The sequence below is a fragment of the Dreissena polymorpha genome, chromosome 1 (genome assembly GCF_020536995.1).
Source record: "Dreissena polymorpha isolate Duluth1 chromosome 1, UMN_Dpol_1.0, whole genome shotgun sequence".
Lineage (NCBI taxonomy): Eukaryota > Metazoa > Mollusca > Bivalvia > Myida > Dreissenidae > Dreissena > Dreissena polymorpha.
The window spans coordinates 115,830,184-115,843,146 of NC_068355.1; the positions used below are offsets into that span (position 1 = coordinate 115,830,184).

The 12,963-nt window shown below is 34.1% G+C and overlaps 1 protein-coding gene across 2 annotated transcripts in view; it reads right to left on the reverse strand.

Moving 5' to 3' along the window:
- Nucleotides 1-12,963, reverse strand: part of LOC127846093 (metal cation symporter ZIP8-like) — a 113,317-nt gene that overhangs the window by 61,547 nt on the left and 38,807 nt on the right. The window lies entirely within an intron of this gene.

A 12,963-nucleotide genomic window follows, 5' to 3' on the forward strand; every position in this document is an offset into this window, starting at 1 on the left:
TCATGACAGGTGACCTAAAAATATGTGTCGGAGATAAACATGAACAGTTGTGGTTAAAATCCCATAGTAACAAGGGCTGTTTGTAAAACATGCATGCCCCCCTATATGGGTTATAAGTTGTAGTAGCAGCCATTGTGTGAATACGTTTTTTGTCACTGTGAATGGTGGTGGTGGTGGTGGTGGTGGTGGTGGTTGTAGTAGTAGTAGTAGTAGTAGTAGTAGTAGTAGTAGTAGTAGTAGTAGTAGTAGTAGTAGTAGTAGTAATAGTAGTTGTAGTAGTAGTAGTAGTAGTAGTAGTAGTAGTAGTAGTAGTAGAAGTAGTAGTAGTAGTAGTAGTAGTAGTAGAAGTAGTAGTAGAAGTAGTAGTAGTAGTAGTAGTAGTAGTAGTAGTAGTAGTGGTAGTAGTAGTAGTAGTAGTAGTTGTAGTGGTAAAGTAGTAGTAGTAGTGGCAGTAGTAGTAGAAGTAGTAATAGTAGACGTGGTGGTGGTGGTGGTGGTGGTGGTGGTGGTAGTAGTACTAGTAGTAGTAGTACTAGTAGTAGTAGTAGTAGTAGTAGTAGTAGTAGTAGTAGTAGTAGTAGTAGTAGTAGTAGTGGTAGTAGTAGTAGAAGTAGTAGTAGTAGTAGTAGTAGTAGAAGTAGTAGTAGTAGTAGTAGTAGTAGTAGTAGTAGTAGTAGTAGTAGTAGTAGTAGTAGCAGTAGCAGTAGCAGTAGCAGTAGCAGCATTACAAGACCAATACTTAAGAATGATCAAATGGGAAAAGGTAACATAGCACCAGCAGTAAATATGGGGCTCATTTACAGGTCAGATTTGGAATCTCTGCTGTAAAATGAGATTTTGAATGAATTAAAGGGAGGCAAATCTGTAATAAAAAGAACATGCATAAACTGTAGTTGTTTCCCTTGTTTAAACCATGCTAAATCCTTACAAGTTTGGAAAGAATTGGATGAAAAATTTGGACTTTATTGCATAAACACCATTTTCTCAATTCAAGGGGAGGTAATTCTGTACTTCATGGACCAATAATGCTCATTTTTTGTAGGGTTCGTGTCCTCATTGATATAAAGACACTGTGCAAATTTGGAAAGGATCGGACAAAAAATGTGGAAGATTTTTGAAAGTTTTCACAAAATAGGCAAAAACGAATAAACATGCAAAGTTCAACGAGCTCCTGCGGCCATGTTTTTTGACGAATCAAATTTCTTTGAACAACTTTTTCAGGGGAGCCCTCAAAGGTCATCCCTGTGAAATTTTTTGAAAATCTGATGAGCGGTTTCTGACAAGAAGATTTTTTAAGGTTTTTACCATATATGGTCATGGCGGCCATCTTGGTTATGCGATCAAATTTTTTTTAACAATTCTTTTGTCCCATGACCTAGGGATGCTCCACATGAAATTTAGTTGAAATTGGCTCAATGGTTTAGTAGAAGAAGATGTTAACAAATTGTTTACGGACGGACGGACGGACGCCGGACGCTGAGTTATCACAATAGCTCACCTCGAGCTATCGCTCAGGTGAGCTAAAAAACTTGGCAATTTAACTGTATATCTTATCGGCAGAATTAATTTTCAGATGACTGCATGGAGATCATGAATATCATAATATGCATGAATTTCATTCAACGTGTACATTGGTAATTTCATAGTAGAGTGTAAACAAGGTTACACTATTAAGCCATTTAAGCCATAATTTTCAACAGACCGCAACCATAAAGGAACTTGGCCTATATATCATAACAAGATATCCATAAAACCAATGTTTTGACCATAAGTTTCATGATGATTGGACAAAAAATGTGACTTCTAGAGTGTTCACAAGCAGCTTTTTTTACTATACAAATATAAGGAAAAAGACCCCCCCTGGCGGCCATGTTTTTATACCGATCCAAACCATTTTTTTTACTCAATCATTGTATCAAGGAAACAAATGTTCTGACCAAATTTCAAAAAGATTGGGTAAAAAAAGTGTCTTATAGTCTTATAGACTGTTCACATGTTTTCACTATATACATATAGAGAAAACTGCCCCACCCCCTGGCGGCCATGTTTTTCAAATGTTCACGACTATTTTCAAAGACATCCGAGATATCCACATAACCAATGTTGTGACCAAATTTCATGATGATTAGGCAACAAATGTGACTTCTTGAGTGTTCACAAGCTTTTCAACTACATAAATATAAGAAGCACCCCCCCCCCTGGCAGCCATGTTTTTTTACCGATCCGAACCATTTTCGTACTCAACCATCTAAGCAGGAAACAAATGTTTTGACCGAATTTCATAAAGATTGGACCAAAAATGTGACTTCTAGAGTGTTCACATGTTTTCACTATATACATATTGAGAAAACTGCCCCGCCCCGTTTATTCGAGATATCAATAAAACCAATCTTTTGACCAAGTTTCATGATGATTGGGCAAAAATTGTGACTTCTAGAGTGTTCACAAGGTTTCTCTATAGCCATTTAGGGAATACTGCCCCGCCCCCTGGTGGCCATGTTTTTCAACGGACCGGAACAATTTTTAAACTCAACCAACATATCATTAAGACAAACATTTTGACAAAGTTACATGAAGATTGGGCATCAAATGTGACTTCTACAGTGTTCACAAGGTTTTTCTTTTGTTTGACCTAGTGACCTAGTTTTAGACCCAGCATGACCCAGTTTCAAACTCAGTCGAGGTTTCATTGGGACAAATGTTCTGACCAAGTTTCATGAAGATCAGACAAGAAATGTGGCCTCTAGAGTGTTCACAAGGCAAAATGTTGACGACGGACGCACGACAGACAAAAGGCGATCTCAAATGCTCACCATGAGCACGTTGTGCTCAGGTGAGCTAAAAATCAAAGTTAACATCCAGATTTGTGGTAAAATAAACTTATTTGTTGAAATTACATAATCAAGTGCCCATTTTATGTATAATTTGTCAAAATTAATTAATGCAACAAGTAAAACTGCATATAATGAATTATTGAATAAACACACCTTATTCCTTTTTTTAGATTGATTCAAACTTCAACTAATAACATATATTCCTTTTTTTTGTATGATCATCAAGAAAACAGTGAAACCTGTGACAATGTCACTCTGAGCACAGCTGTATGCGTACTATCAGATTTATATACTATCTTAAAATTCAAACAAAGTTACCCACATTAGTATACAATGTATTTCATAAACCTTAGAATTTCAATTGCACTGTTTTATGTGCATCTGTAACAAGCCAACCACCAATTCAATCAATTAACGATCAAAGGGGCGCCATTGTACTTTTTACATTACAACACAAGTAAAAAATTATACTAGATGTGATAATTGCCTCTGGACAAAGCAATTTAGTGTTGCGTTTCACATTTCACGTGTTTCAAAAAGTGAATAAATTTGTAACAAGATAACAGAAAGGCAAACGTTCTCAGTGAAGACAATGAAAGTAGAATTAAGTGATGATCACCTCATCGACAGTTTTAGGGCAAATATACATGAAATCAGTTTTAAATTAAGGATTTACAATTACTAATATCGTCTTTCTTTTCATTTAGGGTATGTTTTAAACAAGATACCGTAGCTGCTATGTTTTAAAGGGAGGGGGGTGGGGGAGGGACACACAACTCAGTCATATGTATTCACCATCACAAATTAAGTACAATGATTGGAATCAAACTTCTGCTTTTTGTCAAAAGTGCTAGACATTGAATATGTGAGAAAAGTAATGAAACCCTTTTCTCTACTGAAGAGTTTTAGAAGTGAAAACAAAGATTGGTTATCTGACCTTTGATTTTTTTTTTTAGATACAATTTAATACAAATCAATTGAATAAAATCATGTCTAGGGAAGACAGTTTTGGAAAATTTGCTAAGAAAACATTGTATGTGGAAAAACTGTTTAATACAAATTATCAAAAATTATCCATACTCAAATTTGATGGAAATACTGCTGGCAACAAAGTACTTATTTCATTCTCAGCCAGATAATATACTGTGAATAAAGATTCCACCAATAAAAAATTGTATCATCATATAATTTTCTAAATTGACCCAAATATGAACATGTATCTAATAACATGTATAGTCAATAAGAAATGGAAACCAAACGCAGCCAAATCTTACTTATTGAAACCATGGTGTTTGTTTAAATTACAGGATGGACAAATGAAAATTACAAACAATTTAGACAATTAAGTGTTTGAATTGTATTTTTGTTGTGATGGAATTTAGACCATTTACGGCAAGTAATACTTTTCTGAAGGCGATATTACAATATGACTTAATTGCCTCCAATTATTGCGGTTTGGTTGCCCAATTATTGCGGTGTGGTGCCCCAATTATTATGGTGTGGTTTCCCCAATTATTATGGTGTGGTTCCCCAATTATTATGATGTGGTTCCCCCAATTATTATGTTGTGGTTCACCAATTATTGCAGTATGGTTCGCCCAATTATTATGGTGTGGTTCCCCAATGATTGTGGTATGGTTCCCCCAATTATTATGGTGTGGATCCACAATTGTTGCTGTATGGTTCCCCAAATCATCATGATGTGGTTGCCCAATTATTGCAGTATGGTTCCCCCAATTATTATGATGTAGTTGCCCAATTATTGCGGTATGGTTACCCCAATTATTATGTTGTGGTTTCCCAATTCTTGCGGTCTGGTTCCTAATCTTAATGATCTGACTGGACACATTTTTACTCCACCAGGAAAAACATTTAATTAAAATATTTTTTGTAAAGCAAACAAAACAAGGGACAAAATTGTCACAAAACCAGTTTCATTGTGAAAAAAAAATCTGATAAAGGGAGAAAACTCAAACTGAACTTTTGAAATGAACAAACAAAATTAACCCCCTTTGTAAGTTTGTTTTTAAAAAAATCTATTTTTAATCGTGGCGAACTTGACATTGGAGATATTGACGTGATTCTTTCGTGCGACACACCGTCCCATGATGGTGAACAAATGTGCCAATTTATGATTTTAAAATCTCACAATGAATGACATAGTTATGGCCAGGACAAGCTCATTTATGGCCATTTTTGACCTGTGAACTCAAAGTGTGACCTTGACCTTGGAGATATCGACGTAATTATTTCGCGCGACACACCGTCCAATGATGGTGAACAAATGATTTTAAAATCTGCCAATGAACGACATAGTTATGGCCCGGACAAGCTTGTTCTGCCAGCCCGCCAGCCAGCCAGCCAGCCCGCCAGCCAGCCAGCCCGCCCGCATTCACCAATCTAATAACCAGTTTTTTCCTTCGGAAAACCTGGTTAATAAGAGGCACCAACATTCACATTTCCAAAATTATCGAATTATGATAAAAATTGTATTGTATTATTTTGATTAAGTTTAAAAATCATTATTTTAACAACAATGGTCAAAATACGTAAATAAATAATATACTCTAATACCAAAGGAAAAATAAAAAATCAATTTCATAAAGACTAATGCAATGCATAGGATATCAAACTTGGAATATACATTAGTTTGGTGGTTTCCCCAAATGGAATTTTCATTTCATTATCTGAATAACTTTTTAAATATTGATTTAATATGTGAAGCAAAATAAGAACTTATTATAATCAGAACTTTTTAATAATTACAAGTGATCACATTTTGTGTCAGTTTAACTGTATTTTAAACCTTGATTATAAAAGCAATTAAACTAAGTCATTTTTTGTGGATAAAAACTTATCAAATTAAGCATCCAGTTTTGTACGAAAATCAATTGATTATTTGATATGACCCATTTATAAATATGTCTTTTTTACTAATAAATTGTAAAAATTTATAAATTCAAATGGTAAAACTGTATAAGATGCATTGATGAAACAATTCAATTTAATCAAAGATTGATGTCTTATCCTAATTCTACATATAACTATAATTAGTGTGTTTTAAATGCTAATAAAACTTAATATCCACATATTGCGTGCTGTTGACTCACAAAAAAGGTTTCATCATCTAAGCTTAAGTACTTTTTGTGTGTATCTAAGGATCCGGGTTTTGTTTGCAAAACCACAGAATGTACACAGGCTGACAAAACTGAAATCATGAGCATATTCCTAATATGGCCCTCTTCAGAAGGGGTAATCATGTGATAGTCAAGATGGCCACATCCATGCTAGGACAGGTATTTTTTGCTGTTTTATACCCATATTTACTTTTGTTTAATTTTCAAATGATGCTCACTAATTCCAGCCATATCAGTAAGAAAGTGATAAGCGTATATCCAGGGCTCGACATTAACGGTAGTCCGACTGTCCGGGACAACCAAATTGTTAGTCCGGACAAGTAAATAAAGAATTTGCTAGTCCGACGGGACAAGTTGTCATTTTTCTTTAATTACTTAGAAACAATCAGTTATTTCTGTGGAGTCGCCATAAAACTTGTTGGATTATTTTTTGCTTATGTTTATACGACAAAGCGGGAGATATTCCGATAGTTCCATCAGCGTTTTTCCTCACCACTTTGGGACTGGCGCCGGTACCGCTCAAATTGGCTAAATTAGCGTCCTTTTCATCAAAATTGGGAAATTTATTGATTATGCTCAAAACTTAATTATATACTAAATATTGTTATTGAAATGGATTACCTGTGTTCGGTGTGCTCCAAAACTTGCAATGCCCACGGCATCTACTGCGAGGTAAGGCTTAGTGATATATTTATGTACATGTACAAACGTCAGCGTAAATTCCAAAGAAGTTTTCTTTTTTGTTCACAATATGACATTGTTTTAGAGTGTGCTTTTTATGGGGGAAAGGGTCAAAAATGATAAAGCTGAATTATTTTTTGTCTCAATAACTTTCAAAGAGTGAAATGATTGTGCAACGCATGACTTATAAAAAAGTCCAAAATGCAGCCACAGTGAGTCACAGGTTCCTGACAACCAGTGATTGTCGGGCATGTAACTGCAAATGTCAGACAACAAAGGATTTATGTGGCAATTTTATAATCTTGTCCAGAATACATGTTCTACAGCAGTACTTAACTGGTTCAAATAAATTAACATGACGCATTTAAACTTCTGTCATATCCCATAACATTATGTTTAAAATGAAATTTGATTGATATGAGCATTACCGATAGGCTGTTTACAATTAAATACATTTAAAGATAATGATGATGAACGATGTAATGACAAAGTATTCTGTTGATAGTAAACAAAGTGTTCTACAAACAACAATTGTAAAAGTGCAAATCATGTCTTAAAAATGCAACACAGTGGCGACAACAAGATTTACCAAGATTTATTAATACGCTGTACAACCTCCTCAAAGGTGAACAGGAGAAACAAGTAATAGCCATGCGCGACACAGGAATTTGCTCGTTTATTTCCATTACTCATATCGTAAGGCATTCAAACATATTTTACAATAAAACCATTTCTTGATAGATTTGAATGAAATTTGAAATGTAAACAATAAAGAAACGTTTCGTTTATGAAAACGCAAATGTTGTTTGTATTATAAATTGGAAACGTCACACTTTCTTATGCAAAATAAATCTTTCAAAATACGGACAGGATGTGATGACATTGATATCGACCGCAATTTGTATATACATTTTCCTAACAAGATCTTTCGCTGTGTCTTTATTTCGATTCAGGATGTTGGGAGGGAATTGTAAAACTACACCTGGTTGTTTGTATTATAAATTGAAAAAGTTAAACTTGCTTACGTATAATAAATCTTTCAAAATACAGACAGGATGTGATGACGTTGATATCGACCGCAATTTGTATATTTAGAAACAACATCTGTTTATTTTGTTTCTATACACATATCTGAAAGCGACATCGGGTACGTTGTTATTTTTGTATGTTATTGGTCACACGTTGCGAAAATGTAACACATGCTTACTAAATAAGACTTAAAGTTGCTAAACTGTAAATGCATAAATAATAAGACATGTGCGCAACTGCGCATACAGCAAAAACAAAACACACACACTGAATAACGATGATTTAATCGTGTTCATAAAATTTCTACAAAATCAATGTTCATTTCTTTAAAAAAATGTTGATTCATGGTTGTTTATTGGTCAACACGCAGCGATTTGGAGTTCTGATATTTCAAGTTATATAAATACTTACATTTTGTTAAAATGTGATTTTGCGTATAATTGACTTTTTGTGTATTTTATGGCTTTTATAATAGTGATTTAATAAAACGCTTCATGTAATTGTTTCGACCGGATTAGACCTAATATCGTATAATTAAAAGTTGTTGTCAAAATTATGTTACCTGTTTAACAGTACACAAAGCGTGTCTATATGGTTTTCTATTCGAACACATCAAAGACGATAATTAAAACCCCTGATGTTGCAGTGTTTCTACGCAGGTATTTAAATCATTCTGCATCGCGCAAATTTGATAATAAATTATTTGAATATTAAGAAAGAAGATGTACATTCTGCTTGTAATATTTATGAGCACACGATGAAAACCACATTTAACTGAATGATGTGAATTAATAATGTCTTGATTTACGGAGCTATTAAATTGAACAATCAAGTGATAACATGCCAAAGAGTTGACTGTATTACTGTTGTAACAACTATTTCAATCATATTGAAGTTTATATAAAGCAGTATCTTGTTTATATTTCACATTGAGTTTGACACCTATTTTTTACTACACGCATATTCCAGATTGTATGCATAATTACCAATTGACAATGATATACTAATAATATCGTCAAGCATAATGATATACACTGATAAAGATATACATTGCACACATTTATATTATTGGATATTGGGACTTTTACAACGATACCGTTATGCTATAACTACTTCTTATATTATTACTACTATTACTTTTTCTAGCGCTCTCGAAGTGTCACCGAAACAAAATTGTGTTGAGAAAAAATTTAACGAAGAGACCTTTTTATCATGGAACCATTTAACATATTATTAAACTTTAATCTATTTTTTCAATGTAATAAATAAGTCAATGCCTTTATAATCTATGGTACATTTGCAAGATACCTAATAATGTTTACATCATGGTCTTTCTTCTTTATAGTTAAAATGAGGTACGCGATTATTGTAGCATTGTTCCTTTGCCTTGCTATGTCCGGTATGTTAAACACTTAACATGATTTATTCATAAAAGTTGGACAGATCCGTAACAAGAGGGCCAAGATGGCCCTAGTTCGCTCACCTGAGAGGAGTCTGTTCATTCAATCTTTACCAAACGTCAAAATTGACCTAGATATTGTCCAGACAAACATCCTGGACAAGTTTTATCATTATTGAACCAAAACTCTGGCATATGGAGTGATTTTGTAAGATTTGACCTGGTGACCTATATTTTGAGTACATGTAACCCCCCCCCCCCCCCCCCCCCCTTACAAAACATCAAACTTTGCTTACAAAAATAAATATTCTGACCAAGATTCATAAAATCTGAAACAAAATTGTGACCTCTAGAGTGTTTACAAGGATTTTGTATAATATAATGAACATTTGGACAATCTAAGGGCAATAAATATGGCATTAATTATGTAATATATATAAAACCAATCTTTGTACCAAGTTTCATGATGAGTGGGCAAAAAATGTGATTTCTAGAGTGTTGACAAGCTTTTTTTACTATATAAATATAAGAAAACTGCCCCCCCCCCCCCCCCCCTCCTCCCCCCGGCAGCCATGTTATTCAACTGACCGAAACCATTTTAGAACTCAACTCTCATATCAAGGAAACAAATGTTCTGAACAAATTTCATGAAAATTGGGCCAAAAATGTGACTTCTAGAGTGTTCACATGTTTTCACTATATACATATAGAGAAAAATGCCTCGCCCACTGGCGGCCATGTTTTTTCACCAATCTGGACCATTTTCGAACTCGTCCTCGATATCAATAAAACCAATGTTTTGACCAACTTTCATGATGATTGGGCAAAAATTGTGACTTCTGGAGTGTTTACAAGGTTTCTCTATAGCCAAATAAGGAAAACTGCCCCGCCCACTGGCGGCCATGTTTTTCAACGGACCAGAATCACTTTTGAACTCGACCACCATATCATTAAGGCAAACATTTTGACAAAGTTACATGAAGATTGGGCATGAAATGTGACTTCTACAGTGTTAACAAGGTTTTCTTTTTTTTGACCTAGTGACCTAGTTTTTGACCCGGTACAACCCAGTTTCGAACTCGGCCGAGATTTTATTGGGGCAAAGCTTTTGACCAAGTTTCATGAAGATCCGACATGAAATGTGGCCTCTAGAGTGTTTACGAGCAAATGTTTACGGACGGACAGACATGCGACGGACAAAGACCGGTCAGAAAAGCTCACCTGAGCAATCAGGTGAGCTAAAAAGTCATTTTACATTTGATAGCATATTTCAGTCTTATCTATTTACATCCCAATTAAATTATCAATGTCAATCAATTCTATTACCATTCGAGTTTTTTAATATTTTGCATAAATGCATTTTAAGAATATATTAAAACAATACATTATCATTTGATTTTACACAATACATATTTGTTAACTGAAATACAAAGTATGCCGTTTATATCATACTTATTAATATTGCAAATAAATGTCTCTAAAACTTTAAAAATAAATAATGTTAGCCCCTTTCTGAAAGCCGAGGCCCTTTTCCGAAACGAGCCCTTTCTATTACTCGTATCGTACGGCATTCAAAAATATTGTAAAATTAAAGCATTTCTTGATGGATTTGAATTCAATTTAAAATGTAAACATAAAGTAAGGTTGCGTTTATGAAAATACCAATAAATGTCTTTCAAAATTTTAAAATAAATAAGTTTAGCCCCTTCCGAAGGCCGAGGCCCCTTTCCGCTACTAGCCCTTTCCGTGGTGCTCGTCCGTCCCTTTACGTTTCTCGTATTGTACGGCATTCGAAAATATTGTAAAGTTAAATCATTTCTTGATGGATTTGAATGAAATTTAAAAAATAAACACAATGTAAGGTGCTGTTTATGAAAATACCAATTATTGTTTTTAAAACATTGAAAATAAATTAATTTATGCCCTTTCCGAACACCAAAAACCCTTTCCGCGGAAAGAGGCCCTTTCCGCTATTCAGTCATACTTCAGATTTTTTTCCTTTGAATTGGGAATTTTTTATAATTTGAATTGGGAATTAATTTTCATTTTGAAATTGGGAAAAATGGTTGCATTGGGAATGGTGCCGATTTACGGTACTTACTTTATATAGAGCAAAAATGCTGGTTACATGCGATACTACACCGTACTGTTCAGAAGGGAAGCAACCCTAAACATTTTTCTTTGCCAAGATAACAATAATATTCTCCCTTGTAAAGAATATGCATTTTACGACACCGGTACACGCTGATCTTAAAGTGGCCTTTTCACAGATTTTGGCAAATTTTGAAGTTTGTCATTAAATGCTTTATATTGATGAATGTAAACATTCGATCTTAAAAGCTCCAGTAAAAAAATCAATAATAAAATTAAAAAAAGGAAAAAAAAGTAGCCGGTACCAGGGCTCGAACCAGTGACCCCCGGAGTCCTGGAGTTAGTCTGAAGTAAAAACGCATTAGCCCTCTCGGCTATTCCGCCCGGAATTCACTGTTAAAGTATTTTATACCTTATATAAGCAATCTTCGTAGTTTTCGTAAATTTAAACAACAACAGAACTCTCCAAATTATTCAATCGTTTCGCGTTGCAACGCTTTATAATTTTTAGGTTTTCAAATCGTCAAAAGATACATATAATCGCTATATTGGACTATGGCAAATGTTCAGTAATACTGTTTCCTCACAAATATCATAACTAAAACGAAAATTTGCGAATCTGAAACAACTTTTTTTCAATTTTGTCAATTTACCAAACCGTGAAAAGATCTCTTTAAAGACAATTAAAGTAGTGACCACCTAGTTTGTAAATGGCCCACGGCGAGGGGACACTTTCAGGGAACATTTGGTCAGTGAATTGTGTTAATGTTGTTTAAAATATCAGTTCAGTACTGTTCATATACATCACTTTGAACATTTTCTGCTTTAAAGTGGCAAAACACAAGTTTTTGTCAGATATTATGCAGAGCTCCAGATAAGGTTTTGTGAAATTTTTTACATTACTACCAGATCTTCAAAAAGAATTCTTAACTCTGAAATTTTATTCTTAAGGTTACGACTAAGTTTTGGAAAATAATTCTTAACTTTTCTAAATGACCTAAAAATAAATAATAATGGTTATTTTCATGCAAAAAAATCAAAATAAACATACAAGCAACTTTATTTATACAAGTTCAACAGTGTCTAGTCAGTATTATACAATTTTATTTTTCAAATACCTTCTTATGCCCAAACTGTGCTTAGATTGCATGCCTTCGATGAATTTTTACATATTTCACAATTAAAACGGGTCCCCCCTATCAATCTTTTCAACGATTAGCCACGGGAATTGTCCCTTCCACTCGTTCAATGTTTTTTTGTTTAAGTTTGGACCCGTCGTGTCGCGTTTTTTTAGCTTTTTCCAACTGTGTCGGCAACTGATCATACATCATGGTATAAGATCTTTTCTATAATGTCTTTCTTAACATTCAACTTCGGTTCACTTTGCGTACAATATGTTAAAGCATGTTTTTGCACGCTTTGCAGTTTTTTAAGACGCTCTCTGGGCGCCGCCATTGTTTTTGACAGAGAGACTGAACACGCTGCTTTTATAGGAAAAAATGCGCTTTGTTAAACAAACCCGATAACCATTCTAAGAGCACCGAAAAGATCTTTAATACGCGAAATTCTCTCAAAAAAATCGATACGAACCAATGTAAAAATAATATTCGTAACTTGATTTTGTAATTCTTAATGGTATGACAAGATTTTAAAATAAATACGTAACGGACTTGAAAATAATTCGTAATTACGAAAATACGACCCTTATCTGGAGCTCTGTTATGGTTTTGTAAAATGTTTAAAAATCAATAATATCGAGATTTCCTGTTATTCTAGTCAGTTCTTTTTGTAT